This window comes from Jatropha curcas, chromosome 1, assembly GCF_041381405.1.
Source record: "Jatropha curcas cultivar XTBG-Jc1 chromosome 1, XTBG_Jcur_1.0, whole genome shotgun sequence".
Lineage (NCBI taxonomy): Eukaryota > Viridiplantae > Streptophyta > Magnoliopsida > Malpighiales > Euphorbiaceae > Jatropha > Jatropha curcas.
The window spans coordinates 22,706,434-22,720,946 of NC_143151.1; the positions used below are offsets into that span (position 1 = coordinate 22,706,434).

Sequence of the window (14,513 nt, forward strand, 5' to 3'; positions counted from 1 at the left end):
TTAAAAACAAACTAATGAGGATAAGATCTATTTAAAAAAAAAAAAAAGAAATATTAATTAGCACAAGAGATAGTCTATCTACAAATCCTCTGTTATTAATAAGAAAATTATGAGAAAGAAAAACTCTCTTATGCAGAAATATCATGCTTATTTTATCAGATTACAGAAGGAAAATTACTTGAGAACTTCTATTGGTGGGATAAAGCATTCAGACTCAGCTTGGAAATTTTCTCCTGGTAGTTTTAGCACCCTCAACATGCAACAGAGCTATGCTTATGCTACTTCAAATCACAGCTATGGATTTCCTGGACAACTATGCTTCAAATATATTATAATAAATTTTCAAACACTTGCAAGTGGCTTTTAACACTACAAAAAAAATGCCAAATTGCGACCGATTTTTGCAACCGACTACAATCGGTCGCAATTTTGCGACCGATTTGCGACCTATGGACAAAGAGTCGCAGATTTTAGCGCTGAAAATTTCCGCGAGTTTGGTTTTCAGTTTGCGACCCTTGTACTACGAATTTGCGACCGATTTTGCGACCGATGTGCGACTAAATATATTTTCGTCGCAAAATTGCGCGCTTCAAAATTAGGAATAAGTTCTGAGACCAATTGGCGACATAATTGCGATCGATTATTTGCGACCGACAGTTTGAGTCGCAAATCGGTCGCAATTTTGTCGCGAAGCAAAATGATGTCGCAGAATTAAAATTTGCGACCGATATTAATGAAATTTGCGACCGATTGGTCGGTCGCAAAATTTAGGGCTTTAAACGCCAGACGCCCTCCTTCTTCTTTCTTCTTCTTTCTTTCTTCTCCTTCTCCTCTCCTCTCCTCGGTCAGTAGCGCCGCTCCAGCCCCTCCTGACACTGCTCCAGCCCGCCTAACGCCGCCACCGCCCCTCCATTACAGATCCGGTCACTCCTCAACACCGTTCGCCACTGTTTTGAGGTAATTAGTTTTGCAATTTATTTTTTTTCGAATTTTTTTTTCTTTTTGCGATTTATGTGTTTTTTTTGCAATTTATTATTATTGTTACTGTTATTATTATTATTATTATTATTATTATTATTATTATTATTATTATTATTATTATTAATGTTGTTGTTGTTATTATTATTATTATTATTGTATTAAATTGTTACTGTTATAGTATTATTATTATTATTATTATTATTATTATTATTATTGTTAATGTTATAATTATTATTATTATTAATATTGTTATTGTTATTATTTGAAAAATAATATTGTTATTGTTGTTGTTATTATTATTATTATTATTATTATTATTATTATTAAAATTGTTACTGTTATTATTATTATTATTATTATTATTATTATTATTGCATTAAATTGTTACTGTTGTTATTATTATTATTATTATTATTATTATTATTATTATTATTTATTAAATTGTTACTGTTATTATTATTATTATTATTATTATTATTATTATTGTTAATGTTATAATAATAATTATTATTAATATTGTTATTGTTATTATTTGAAAAATAATATTGTTATTGTTGTTGTTGTTATTATTATTATTATTATTATTATTATTATTATTATTATTATTATTATTATTATTATTATTATTGTTATTGTTATTAAAATTGTTACTGTTATTATTATTATTATTATTATTATTCTATTAAATTATTACTGTTATTATTATTATTATTATTATTATTATTATTATTATTATTATTATTATTATTATTATGTATGTTCAAATAAGTTTAAATTGAATTTATGAGTTGATGGAATTTTAAATTAACCTCAACCTATTTGAAAATTAACAACTTATAAATAATTCGAAATATATATAGATATAATAATCACAAACTTGAGCTTCATGAAAACTATGAAGGATAATAACGAAGCAGAAAAATTCAATTTGTAGAACCGAATTTCTTCAATAATTGTTCAATTTCTGCGTGATAACAACTTATTTAGACCCAATTTACGAGTCTATCTATGAACCAAATTAATGAAAAATATATTTTTTTTTCAGAAATGAGTTCTTTCTGACTATTTACTAGGAAAAAAAAAGAGTAAAGTTGGAACAATTTATTCATTTATTTTGTACCAAAAGATAATGTACAGGGTAGGTATTGGCGGTTGAACAATTTAAACATAATCAAAGACTTAATGCAATATTAGGTTATTACATGTTCTTAATTATTGGCAACTCTTTCTTGAGAAGTTTTGGCTGTGTTTTTCTTTATTTTATATTATTGTCGTTATTATTCTTAAATATGTTTTTATTAAATGAATGATGAGTTTGGATTGGAGGCCTAGTAGTGGCCATTTTGCCTTTGGAGAATGTTGGTATGATATAGAAGTGTTTATTGAAGTGTCTTTGTACTTGAGATTTGATTGTGTTGTGCCGAAATGCTGCCGAATTTTTTTCCAAAAAATTCAATATATATATATATATATAACCTTTGTATTGAATAAATGAACTTAGTGATTTTATATTTATATATAGTTACCCTTATTATAGAAATAACCTTAGTTAGTTATAAGTGTAAATTGAACATTACATTAGTGGCATGTTTTAAGGATGGTTTAGACTAATGCAATTACATATAATTTACCCTTTATAAACACATTGTTAATTAGGTAAAAAAAAATGCGAAATAATCGAGATTGGATGTACTGGAGGTTCAAGGTCAATGGGATATTAAGACAAGAGTTCCTGCAAGGATTGGAGGCGTTTATACACTTTGCAGTTGGTAATCCCGGTTTTATGGATGGCAATAAGTTGAGGTGTCCATGTAATCACAAGAAGTGTCGAAATCGAGCCTTCTTAGACATCGATACAGTGAAACTTCATTTGTGCAAAAATGGGTTCGTGGAAAATTATTACGAATGGATACATCATGGTGAACCTCGAGTTGCCAGTGGGTCAGGCCACTCCATTCCAGTAAGTTTAGAAGTTCAGCCTTATCAATTTCTGTATGGTAATCAATGCAATGATATGGTAATCGATGCGAGTAGAGTACAATGTGATTGGGATAATATGGAGGAATCGCCAAACGTAGCAGCACAACAATTGTTTGACATGCTAAGTGCAGCTAACAGTGAACTGTGGCCTGGATGCAAAAATCATTCAGTTCTGTCTGTTATGGCACGATTACTACACATGAAAGCAGAGCACCATTTTTCAGAAAGGTGTTACAATGATTTTGTGCAGTTAGCAAAGGAAATGTTGCCTGAAGGCCATTCAATTGTTGATAATTTTTATCGGACAAAAAAATTAGTTCGGGGATTGGGACTACCCGTAGAAAAGATTGATTGCTGTCGTAATAATTGTATGATATTCTGGGGTGTTGACTCAAAATTCAGAGACTGCAAGTTTTGTAATCTACCAAGATATCAACGGCGGGGTCAAGGGACTAGTAGAGTACAAAGAGAGAAGGCTTTCAAGAAGATGTATTATTTCCCTCTTGTTCCTCCCCTTCAAAGGTTATATGCATCTAAGGCGACAGCTGAACACATGACATGGCATGCTTTGCATGAATATGAGGATGGTATAATAACTCATCCATCAGACTCTGAAGCGTGAAAACATTTTGATAACATTCATCCTGTGTTTGCTGCTGATGTGAGAAATGTGAGATTGGGGCTTTGTACTGATGGGTTTCAGCCGTTTGGCCAATCAGGACAACAATATTCATCATGGCCTGTCATTGTCACACCATATAATCAACCACCGTCAATGTGTATGAAAGATGAATATATGTTTTTGTGTGTTATTGTTCCTGGCCCTACTAATCCAAAACATAAAATTGATGTGTTTCTGTAGCCTTTGATTGCCGAACTAAATTATTTATAGGAATATGGGGTTGAAACATCCGATATTTCAACCAATCAGAATTTCATAATGCGAGCTGCTTTGCTTTGGACCATCAGTGATTTTCTAGCATTTGGAATGTTATCTGGGTGGAGTATGGCAGGCAAATTGGCTTGTCCTCATTGCATGGAAAACACTAATGCATTTACACTAAAGAATGGAGGTAAACAATGTTGGTTTGATTGTCATCGCAAATTCTTACCAGAATCTCACCCTTGAAGGAGGAATCGACAATGCTTTAGAAAGAACACGACTATTGTTGAACCCCCTCCGCCTGTGAAGTCTGGAGCTGAAATATTACAAGAAATTGAAGATCTGGGGCTTATGAAAGTTATAGAGTTAGGTGCAGATGAGGCAAATACAAGAATTGGCAGGAATAGAGGGTGGAAAAAGCGAAGCATCTTCTGGGATTTGCTATACTGGAGTTCACTTCTTATCCGTCATAACCTTGATGTGATGCACATAGAAAAAAATGTGTTTGAAAATCTGTTCAACAATGTCATGAACATTGAAGGGAAAACCAAGGATAATGCAATAGCGAGACCAGACATGAAGGAAATTTGTCGTCGACCAGAACTCGATCAATCTGTACTTACTGGTAAGTTTCCAAAGGCATGTTATTGTTTAGATAAACCCCAAAGGCAATTATTGTGCGAATGGTTACGATCATTAAGGTTTCCAGATGGGTACTGTTCAAATATGGGTAGATGTGTGGACATGAGGAAGTACAGATTGTTTGGCATGAAAAGCCATGACTGCCATGTTTTCATGCAAAGATTGATCCCTGTGGCATTTCGGGAATTATTACCAGGAAAAATTTGGGAAGCAATGACAGAATTGAGTCTCTTTTTCAAGGAATTGACGATGACTGTTATCCGATGCGATGATATGGACCATTTAGCGCGAGAAATTCCAGTAGTGATGTGCAAATTGGAGCGAATTTTTCCACTCGGCTTCTTTGATTCTATGGAACATCTGCCGGTTCATTTGCCATATAAATGTCGTATAGCAGGACCGGTACAATATCGATGGATGTATCCATTTGAGAGGTGATTCACTAACATCTCATTCTAATGATTACATCATTTATTTGAACTCATACTTACATATTGGCATTGTACAATGACAGACACCTGCAGAAAATTAAAAAGAATGTGCAGAATAAGGCAAAGGTCGAGGGATCAATTTGCAATGCATATTTGGTGGAAGAAGCTTCCACATTCTGTTCACACTACTTTGACCAACATGTTTTCATCAAGCATCGAAGAGTGCCACGTAATGATGACGGAGGAGATCGCGTACAATCTGAGTTTGAAGGAAATCTAAAAATTTTCACCTATCCTAGCCGTACGATTGGTAAACCAAAAAAAAGACGATTGATTGATGCAAAGATACAAGCGGCTCAAACCTATATTTTATTGAATTGCGAAGAGATTACACCATATGTACAGTAAGTATACATAATGTAGATAGTCTAAACTTGACGTGGGCCGTTGTTAAATCATACTTATGCTAATTTGGTTCGTTGATAAATAGGAAATATATCAATCTTTTGCGGCTTCAAAATCCCAATTTGACTGATACTGCAGTTGATGCAAAGCTGGACTCCGAATTTGCATAATGATTCAAATATGATGCAAGTTACTTTCAATGTACACAATATGGAATGTACATTTATTAAATCTCACTCATGTCATTACTATTTCCCACAGGCTCGAAGCTCGAGAATCAATATTGGTAATAGATATATTACGGATCTAGCAAAGGGGCCATTACCGGTTGCTAATGCCTACTCTGGCTACTTTGTAAATGGTTACAAGTTTCACACTGAGGGTTATGGGAGAAGCAGAAAGACAATGAACAGCGGTGTGTGCATAAAGGGATCAAACTACAGTGACGTGTCAAACGATTTTTATGGGAAATTGGTTGAGGTTTTGGAGTTAGAATATCCAAGCCTACCAATGAAGTGCACAATCTTATTCAAATGTGAATGGTTTGATCCTACGCCAAACATTGGCATGAAGGTTCATCCTAAGTATAATCTGGTAGATATTAATCAAAGAAGAAGATATACAAAGTATGAACCTTTTGTGTTGGCAATGCAAGCTGCACAGTTGTACTATGTCCCATATCCATCGTTTAAACGAGATCGTTGTGATTGGATGGCAGTGTGTAAAATCAAGGCTAGATCAGTTGTTCATGCACTTGAAACCAAACAATCTGCTTCACTCGCAGTATCGGAGCCATTTCAAGAAGTTAGGGTTGATACGCAACTGATGCAAGTTGTTGAAGATTTAACAAATAGATTGGATGATGAAAATCGATCTTATGTTGAAATAGGAGCATCGGATGATGAAGAAGAAGAAGATCAAATCATCATGGGTACCTCAGAAGATGAATATGAAGAAGAGGAAGATGATGAAGAGGAGGAGGAAGCAGATGATATTGAAGACACTTAAAACTTAGAGCAGTTTTACTGTTACAAATTGATAAATGTATATCTAATTAATATTATTAATGAAGAATTTCAATGGTATTAACTTTCTTTACTCATATTTACCACATGTTCCACAATTCATATAATTGTATAAATTCATTTTATCTAGATTCTGATATCTGCAGTACAGATGGCTAAAGGTAGAGCGTTTGATTCAGACGCGTCCGGCAGTGGTTCGCGTGGAGGTCTGGCCTAGGACGCAGTGCCCGTGGACGAGGAGGGTCAATCCCTCCTTCTTCTTCAGGTACGTCTAGGGCTTCATCCTCTGCTCAGCGACCAGTACTGCTGCCATCACATCCTTCTTCAGGTACGTCTGGGGCTTCATCCTCTGCTCAGCGACTAGTACTGCCGCCATCACATCCTTCTTCAGGTACGTCTGGGGCTTCATCCTCTGCTCAACGACCAGTACTGCCGCCATCACATCCTTCTACTCCTTCCTCTTCTACCCCCGTTTCTGGACCAGTACAGACTCCACCAGCTGCACAGTCACCTACTGTGCAAGGTAATCATAAATGTCATTACTGTCATTTCAATTATATATTAATTATCTGCATTTATAGCATTTGTCACTTCTTTTGCAGCTTCATCAGATCCACGTATCAGCCTCAGTTTGGTAGCGGGACAGTAAGTACTTATTCAATTTTTCCAGACGTGCATATTTTGTTCAGATTGTGATGCTTTTGTCTAATTATATTTCACTTCTGTTTTTTTTTTTAGCATATATCCATCTTCTCGAGCAGCGAGGCAAATTTTGAGGATAATCAAGCTACAGCTGCATAAAGAAGGATACACATGGGATGCCGTACCACAAGAGGCGAGAGACTTTTATTGGGAGGAGTTTCAAATACTCTTTGGTTTAAGTTATATCATCATTCAATGTTTACAATTCATCAAGATACCTCCTTAGTATTGAAACGCTATATTTCATTTTTTGCAAAAACATTTCATATGGGACGAGGCCATTACGGCTATGATGAAAGTGGCCTGGGAGAAGATATGCGCTGATCGATATGCTGACTTCACCTATAGGATGAGAAGAAGCGGTAAAAAGCAGCAGTGCGTGTCTCAGGAGATATGGGAGAGCTGGCAAAAGGCTTGGGAGGATCCTGCATTCAAGAGAAAGCAGGAGATATTTGCACAAAATAGGCGCAGTGAGACTGGCGGTGATGGAGCAGGACCTTCTCGACACACAGGCGGATCAATATCTGCTATAGAGACAGCTCGATTATTAGTAAGTGAACTAGCCCCTTTATATGAAACTGATGTTTAATGAAAGGAAATTATATATATTAATATATCATGCATAAAAATTCATTACAGGCTAAACAATTAGGCCGTGAGCCAAACCCGATTGAGGTGTTTACATACACTCACACGAAGGACCACGATCTTAATACGTTTGTCGACAGACGTGCGGTGAGCGTCAATGTAAGTAACAATGAATAATATTTACATTTATCCTCTACTCGTTGCGAAGATGTACAAAGTTCAATATAATAAAGCTTGCAATTGCATTGATTAATTAATTTTTTGTTTTCAGGAGAACTATACTACAGCTCAGGAGCGCCTTGTTTCTTCTCAGACTGATGAATCTAAAGCTGAGTCAAAAATTGACGAGGTAGCACTTTATCTCGAGGCTGTAGGGGGCGAGAAGAAGAGGAAGGTATACGGTATCGGGTCTCAGGCACCACAGTTGTACTGCGGCTCAGCAGCTCACGCTTTTATAGCCAGCGCAGGACCACAGCCCGAGCACACTGACGAGCAGTATACTGAATTACGGGCTCGTGTTGATGATCAGCAGAGACAGATCACAGAGCTTAGAGCGCATGTGATGCGGCTGTCCAGTGAGCCCGGTGCTGGTACTTCTTCCTCTAATCCTACGCCTACTACAAACCGAAATGTTTCGACGTCTCAGCAGCAGCCACCACCAGCTCCTGATCCCGATGCTGCAGACGATACCTTGGTCACCCCTCCTGGCACTACAGCACATCCAGCAGGTACTCCTCCCGGCGATCCGACATCGGATCGTGCAGATGAGCAGCAGCGTAGATTTGATTTTGGACCTTTTTAGTTTTTCATTTGTATTTTGATATTTTCTTCAGTACAATAAAAATTACATTTTTATATTGTTCTTGAATTGCGTGTGTGATATATATGTATATATGTCAATTTTCACAGGTGCAAAAAAATTATGGTTTCATAATTATATTTATTTTTTTTTATTTTTTTCAATTTTGCGACCGATTTGCTACCCAAAATTAAAATTTTAAATTAACAATTTGCGACCGAATTTTAAATTGCGACAGATTTTTTCTGTGACCAATTTGCGACAGAGTTTCCAAATGAAACACGACCAAAATTTGCGACCGATTATTCAAGTTTACGACCGATGAAAAATTCGTTCGCAAAAATCTTTGTGACGAGCGATTTGGCGACCAATATCTATCGGTCTCAGATCGGTCGCTAATTGAAATTAGCGACCGATTTTTGGCATTTTGTCGGTCGCAAAATACCGTTTTTTTTGTAGTGTAACGTTTTGTCTTTTGTCAGGTGTAGGTTATACCATTGAAAGCCACATAAATGATAACAAAAAATTTTATTTATAAGCCTTAAAACATGTTTAAATCTTTTTCAAATTTGTTTAAATAAAAAAATGTGTGGATATATAATTATTTAATATAAATTAATGACATTACATTTCTATTATAGCACGATAATTTAATAATGCAATCTACGGAAAAATAAGTTATAAACAGCACCCCAGGCAATGTGCAAGCCGTCTCCTAGTTTTATTTGATTTTAAATGTTTTTTAGTTGAGTTATGATAAGTTTAATTTAATTAGTGTTAATTCTTTACTTGTATCATAATTTAAATTATTATTGTTTTTGTCTTATTTTTGTAATTATAATTAATTATGTGAGATTTTATTCTTTATTTGGTTATTAAATATATTTATTAGATGAATGATTAAGGGTGTATGGTATGTTTTATTAGATGAATGGTTGAGATTATTTGATTAAATTATTTATTTATTTACTCATTATTTGTAAGAATGTAATTAAATAGTTGTAAGATATTTTTAAAGGAGATGTAATCAATTGGTTGCAGGTTGTTTTTAAAGGAGTTGTAATTAATTAGTTATAGGTTTGTTAATTATTTCGAGATGTAATTCTTTTCTTCTCCATCCTTTCTTTGTATATTTCTCAATCCAACTTGAAAGCAAAATAGAGAGACGAGGCGGCCATAAATCAATCCAACTTGAACGCAAAATAGATATAGGAATGAGAGAGTTGCAAACTCTATACGTTCTAGGTTCAGTATAAATAAATATATATAAATAGATATTAGTATTTATTTTGCAGATAGAAAATATTCAAAAAATTCAAAGTTGTATTTATCTATTAAGAGAAAAAAATTTAAAAAGATATATATCCAATTAAAATATGGAAAAGTGAAGAGAAAAAAAAAAAAGAAAAAATTCCAAAAATTTCTAACAGGAAAAATTAGAATGTTGAAAAATAGAGCGTCACATCAGCATTTTTAAAACATTTTTTGCTTTAAGATTATATATATATATATATATATATATATATATATATATATATATATATATATATATATATATATATAGATTACATGAATTATTAAAAATAAAAAAATCAATTTGAAAAATCAGAATTAAGATAAATGAGGAAAATATAATATAACAAAATGAACAACACAAAACTATGAGGACAATCCAAACCATTAATTGGTATGTTATCTTTGATTAACTAGAGCGTAAAGAATTATTATTGGTATGTAAGACTTGACAACAAATGCGTAAGCCTCTTACATATCAGTCTATATCTGATAAACAAACGAGCAACTTGTGCGTAAAGAATTGTTACTAATACATAAGGCTTAACAACAGTGCGAAAGCCTCTACGTATTAGTATCTTTCTGATATAAACAAATGAGTTTCAATATTTTCTAAGAACAAAAATCATTCAATTAACCTACAAAAACTTATATTCTTCATTCATATTAATACTAAATTGATTTGATTATACACTACTTAGATTCATTTTTATATAATAAAAATCATATTTAAATGATTATTTACAACAGAACAAATAGATTAAATGAAAAAAATAAAATGAATCAAAATACAACTCTATCAAGCAACTAAAGAGAGAAAAACAACAAGAATGGATTAAATAAATTGATGCTCTCAGCTCGAAGAGTTATTTCTTACCTTTTATTGATTCTCAAAAATCGAATTCTTTGTAGGTTGATTGTCGATTACCTTTTTTTATGTTCTCTCTTTTCCTTTTTTGCTAAGGTTTTTGTTTTCTCTTTTTGCTGCATTTTTGCGGTCTTTTTCTAAGCTTCTGCTCTCTTTTCCTTTATCATCTTTTCACATTTTTGTTTTCATTGTTCTTCCTCCCCCTTTTTTAAAGTGATACCTTTTTTTTTTTGTTATATCATGCAATTGGGTTTTTAATTTACACCTTAGTGTTTGTATTCAAGAATTTCAATCGAACCGGTTAAAAACCAGTCTAGTTCACCGGTTTTTAGCCCGTTTTCATCCGGTTTTTACCGGTTCACTCCGATTTTTAAGACTGGCGGTTTTCTATGCAACTCAGACCTGATTTGTCACGAGCCATTGCCATGGGTCGAACCGATACTAGGGCCCAGATAGGCTTGAAGCCACCGAGACCCGTGGCAAGCCTTTGACACCAATAATATTCATTAAGTCCAATAAGGATGTTCACAACACAAACTCTGTATGAATATATATACCTGAAAACCTGGGCCCAATTCGATATATCATCATCATTCGAGAATTATTAGTAACCAGGGCTTGTTTTACTATCAATCCATCAGCATTCATAAAAGCATCTATGGAGCTTGCCTGACAATATTCAGCACTAAGTTTCATTCACAATTTTCAAATAATTATTCCTGGAGATCAGATATTTTTGGATATCTTATTACATATATTACTTTCCTAATGTAATTGCGGAGCTCTACAAAATATACAATAATAAGAAAATTCAGTTAAGAAGAGTATAATTCAACTAAACTTTATTCCACCTAGCTCTAAAGATGAAAGGATACAGAGCTTCTGGCTAATATAGAGGCAGTAACCAAGATTCCTGAAAGAAATGACGTGAAGTAGAAGTGAGTATTTCAATTCATTAAATAATGCCAAACAATACATGCTCATACAATCACACAACATGCTCCTAGGTATTCTAAAAGTGAACATTCATTTAAACACACATATGGCATATCAATCGCACCCACAAACAATATCATCTTCACATAATCAAACAAGTGGAGATTAGTCTGTAGGTCACCAAAACCCTCGACAAGCTGTCCTCACACATGACCCGTCCTCTCATAATGTGTGCATCAGGGAGCCGATCCCCCATGCATGGCTGACCGATCTAATCCTCACTTGACCAGCCCTCTTATTATTTTTCTATTCCCTCTTTTCGTGGTTTTCCATATAATATATATCATCAGATGCATATGAGAGCGCCGATCTCCTCATACATGGCCGACAGTATCTTAGACCGCCCTCACAAACCTACAGTGACCCACTTCATCTCAATTCCAATCAAACAAAGCACATCATTATCACAACACATGTAATCAAGAAGTACAATTAAATGCAAGTACATCAAACAATTAAATATTATAATGCAAGTGCACAAATAGACATTCATGTGCAAATACAAATAAACATAAAAGTAACAAATGCTAATATAATAATTGGTACTTGGAAAATAAATAAATAAATAGACAAAGCGTTATATAATAATGATTTTACGTATAATGCAAATGGTATTTACTATTTATTATTACTTACAATGATAGATGAGGAAAGACAATAATTTGGATTCTAATTTGTTGGAGCAATGAACAAACTAGAGCGATTCTAATGAAATGAAATTGGAAGGAGAGGAAAAAATTAAATAAAGCTTTCTCCTAAACAATAATAAAGGATTATCCTAAACAAATCCTACAACCTATTTAGAAGTAAAACTAATCTAGATTCTGTCGAAATTTCGGTAGAACCTCCCCTAAAAATTGGATTAAACCACCTCCTTAAAACTACAATTCAATAATAAATTCTCAAAGCCCATCCATCGGGCAATTCACAACAACTAATCTCGTCCGCTATAACCATTGTTCATTCATCTAAACATCTACTCAATTCATAATTAATACCAATTAACATCATATTCTTAGCTTATCAAAACGCTATATAATTACATTATCAAAATAAACAAACCACAAATAGTTCTTTTTCCCTTTATAGTGAATAGCTCAACTCATCCATATTTGAGCTACAAGTTAGTACATTAACCATTATTCATTCATCTAAACATTTACTCAATTCATAATTAATACCAATTAATATCATATTCTTAGTTTATCAAAATGCTATATAATTACATTATCAAAATAAACAAACCACAAATAGTTCTTTTTCCCTTTATAGTGAATAGCTCAACTCATCCATATTTGAGCTACAGGTTAGTACATTCTTTTACGAGCAACTAAATTGTATTTTAATTAAGAACAGTAGTTTTTTTTTCTTAGATTTATAATTCATACTTGGAGGTATTAAGGTTCAAGGTTGTATTTATATAGAACTAAAACTTCCTCAACTTTAACTCATAACAGTAATCGACTCTAGTTAAACTAAATTAACAATTATCTAATTAACTGACTAAGTCTTTCTAAGGTCACACTAACTGCTATTTTATCCATTTCTATGATTTTTCAGCTTAGAAGCCTATGTACCAAATTTGCATTACTTCTTAGTTTATTAACTATGTTTCCACATATATAGATTTAAGTAGCTAAACAATTCTACGGAGTTTCTGATTATTAGCTACCTTGTAATAGGTGAGTTATGCAATACAAGGATAACTGAGTTCTAGACATTTTCGATTTTAAAAGTCTATACACAAATGCGCTAATGAACGATTTAATTATTAATCGAGGTCAGGTTGCAATTCTAATTGCATATTCGGAATCCATATGACAAATCCAACATTCTACCTATTCGAGACTATTTTGGTCAGCAGAGTGACGCCTGCCACCGTCACCGTCCATAGTGGCCGGAGGGGTTGCAGACCCAAAATCTCGCCATCATACATAAAACCAAAGCAAGACGTATAAGGAGTTCAATTTTGTGATCAAACTCTATAGAAAATACCATATTGTAACAAATCCTCAAATTTCACAACTTCAGAACCTAACATTTCAAAGTCCTTTAATTTCTAAGCTCAAAGCCAAACTAATTTAAAGAATACTGGATAGACGCAGAAATGACTAGCTTTCGATTTACCTTAGTGAAAGAAACTACCGGAAAGAGCTTGGCTTGCCGGAAAATCGAAGCAGGGAAGCTATCTAATCGTTACAGATTCGATTTGCGCTATTGGAGGTTTGTTCAGTGAGAAGGAAATAGTCAGCGCCAAGAGAGGAGCATCCCAATAGCAGTCTTGCCGATTGGGGCTCGCCGAAAGTCGGAAAAGCGGGTCGGAGGAGGCTAGTGTCACCACAAGAGAGAGAGCATCTGTTAGTCCTAATCAAGCTCCAATCGGCGAAAGGGAGGCCGGAACTGAGGTCGCCAGTGTCCAGGAAGTCGATCGCCACCTAGCTTCGTCGGTTTTGTGGCCGAAAATCTGATCGGAAAAAGGGAGGGGGAAATCGTAGTCTGCGATCGAGAAGAGGAGGTTTCGAGCTTCCTTTTTCCTTTTTGTTGACTGTTTCTCTCTCCTGTTCTTGATTGGTCTATATCTGGTCAGGCTCAATTTACTGGTTCGGTCAATTCAAATGGAAAACTTCAAGATTTTTAACGGGTTTAATGCTTTATGCTTGGTTCGATCAACTTAGTTAGCGGTTTGGTTTGGATTCTTCTAGGCTTCAATGTTTCTAGAGATTTCTTTTAAAGTCTAGGCTTTTTATTATTTGATTCAATAATATTTAGTTTTAGACTGTTACTTTAATAACACAATGCTATAAAATGTGTTTTGTTTTTATTTTTAATAGAAAAGTCCTAAAACAATAAATACAACTTTTGATATAAGATAAATAATTAATTTTAATTAAGATTTTTTTTATATAACTTTATTAGTAGA

General features: G+C 33.9%; 1 long non-coding RNA gene across 1 annotated transcript; it reads right to left on the reverse strand.

Annotated features, from left to right (window-relative positions):
• Positions 1–11,262: 11,262 nt before the first annotated feature.
• Positions 11,263–14,315, reverse strand: LOC110009467 (uncharacterized). The gene is made up of 2 exons (XR_002284367.3): positions 13,721–14,315; positions 11,263–11,510 (listed from the first exon to the last, which is right to left on the reverse strand). It is a non-coding gene; the product is annotated as an uncharacterized LOC110009467 (long non-coding RNA).
• Positions 14,316–14,513: the final 198 nt, after the last annotated feature.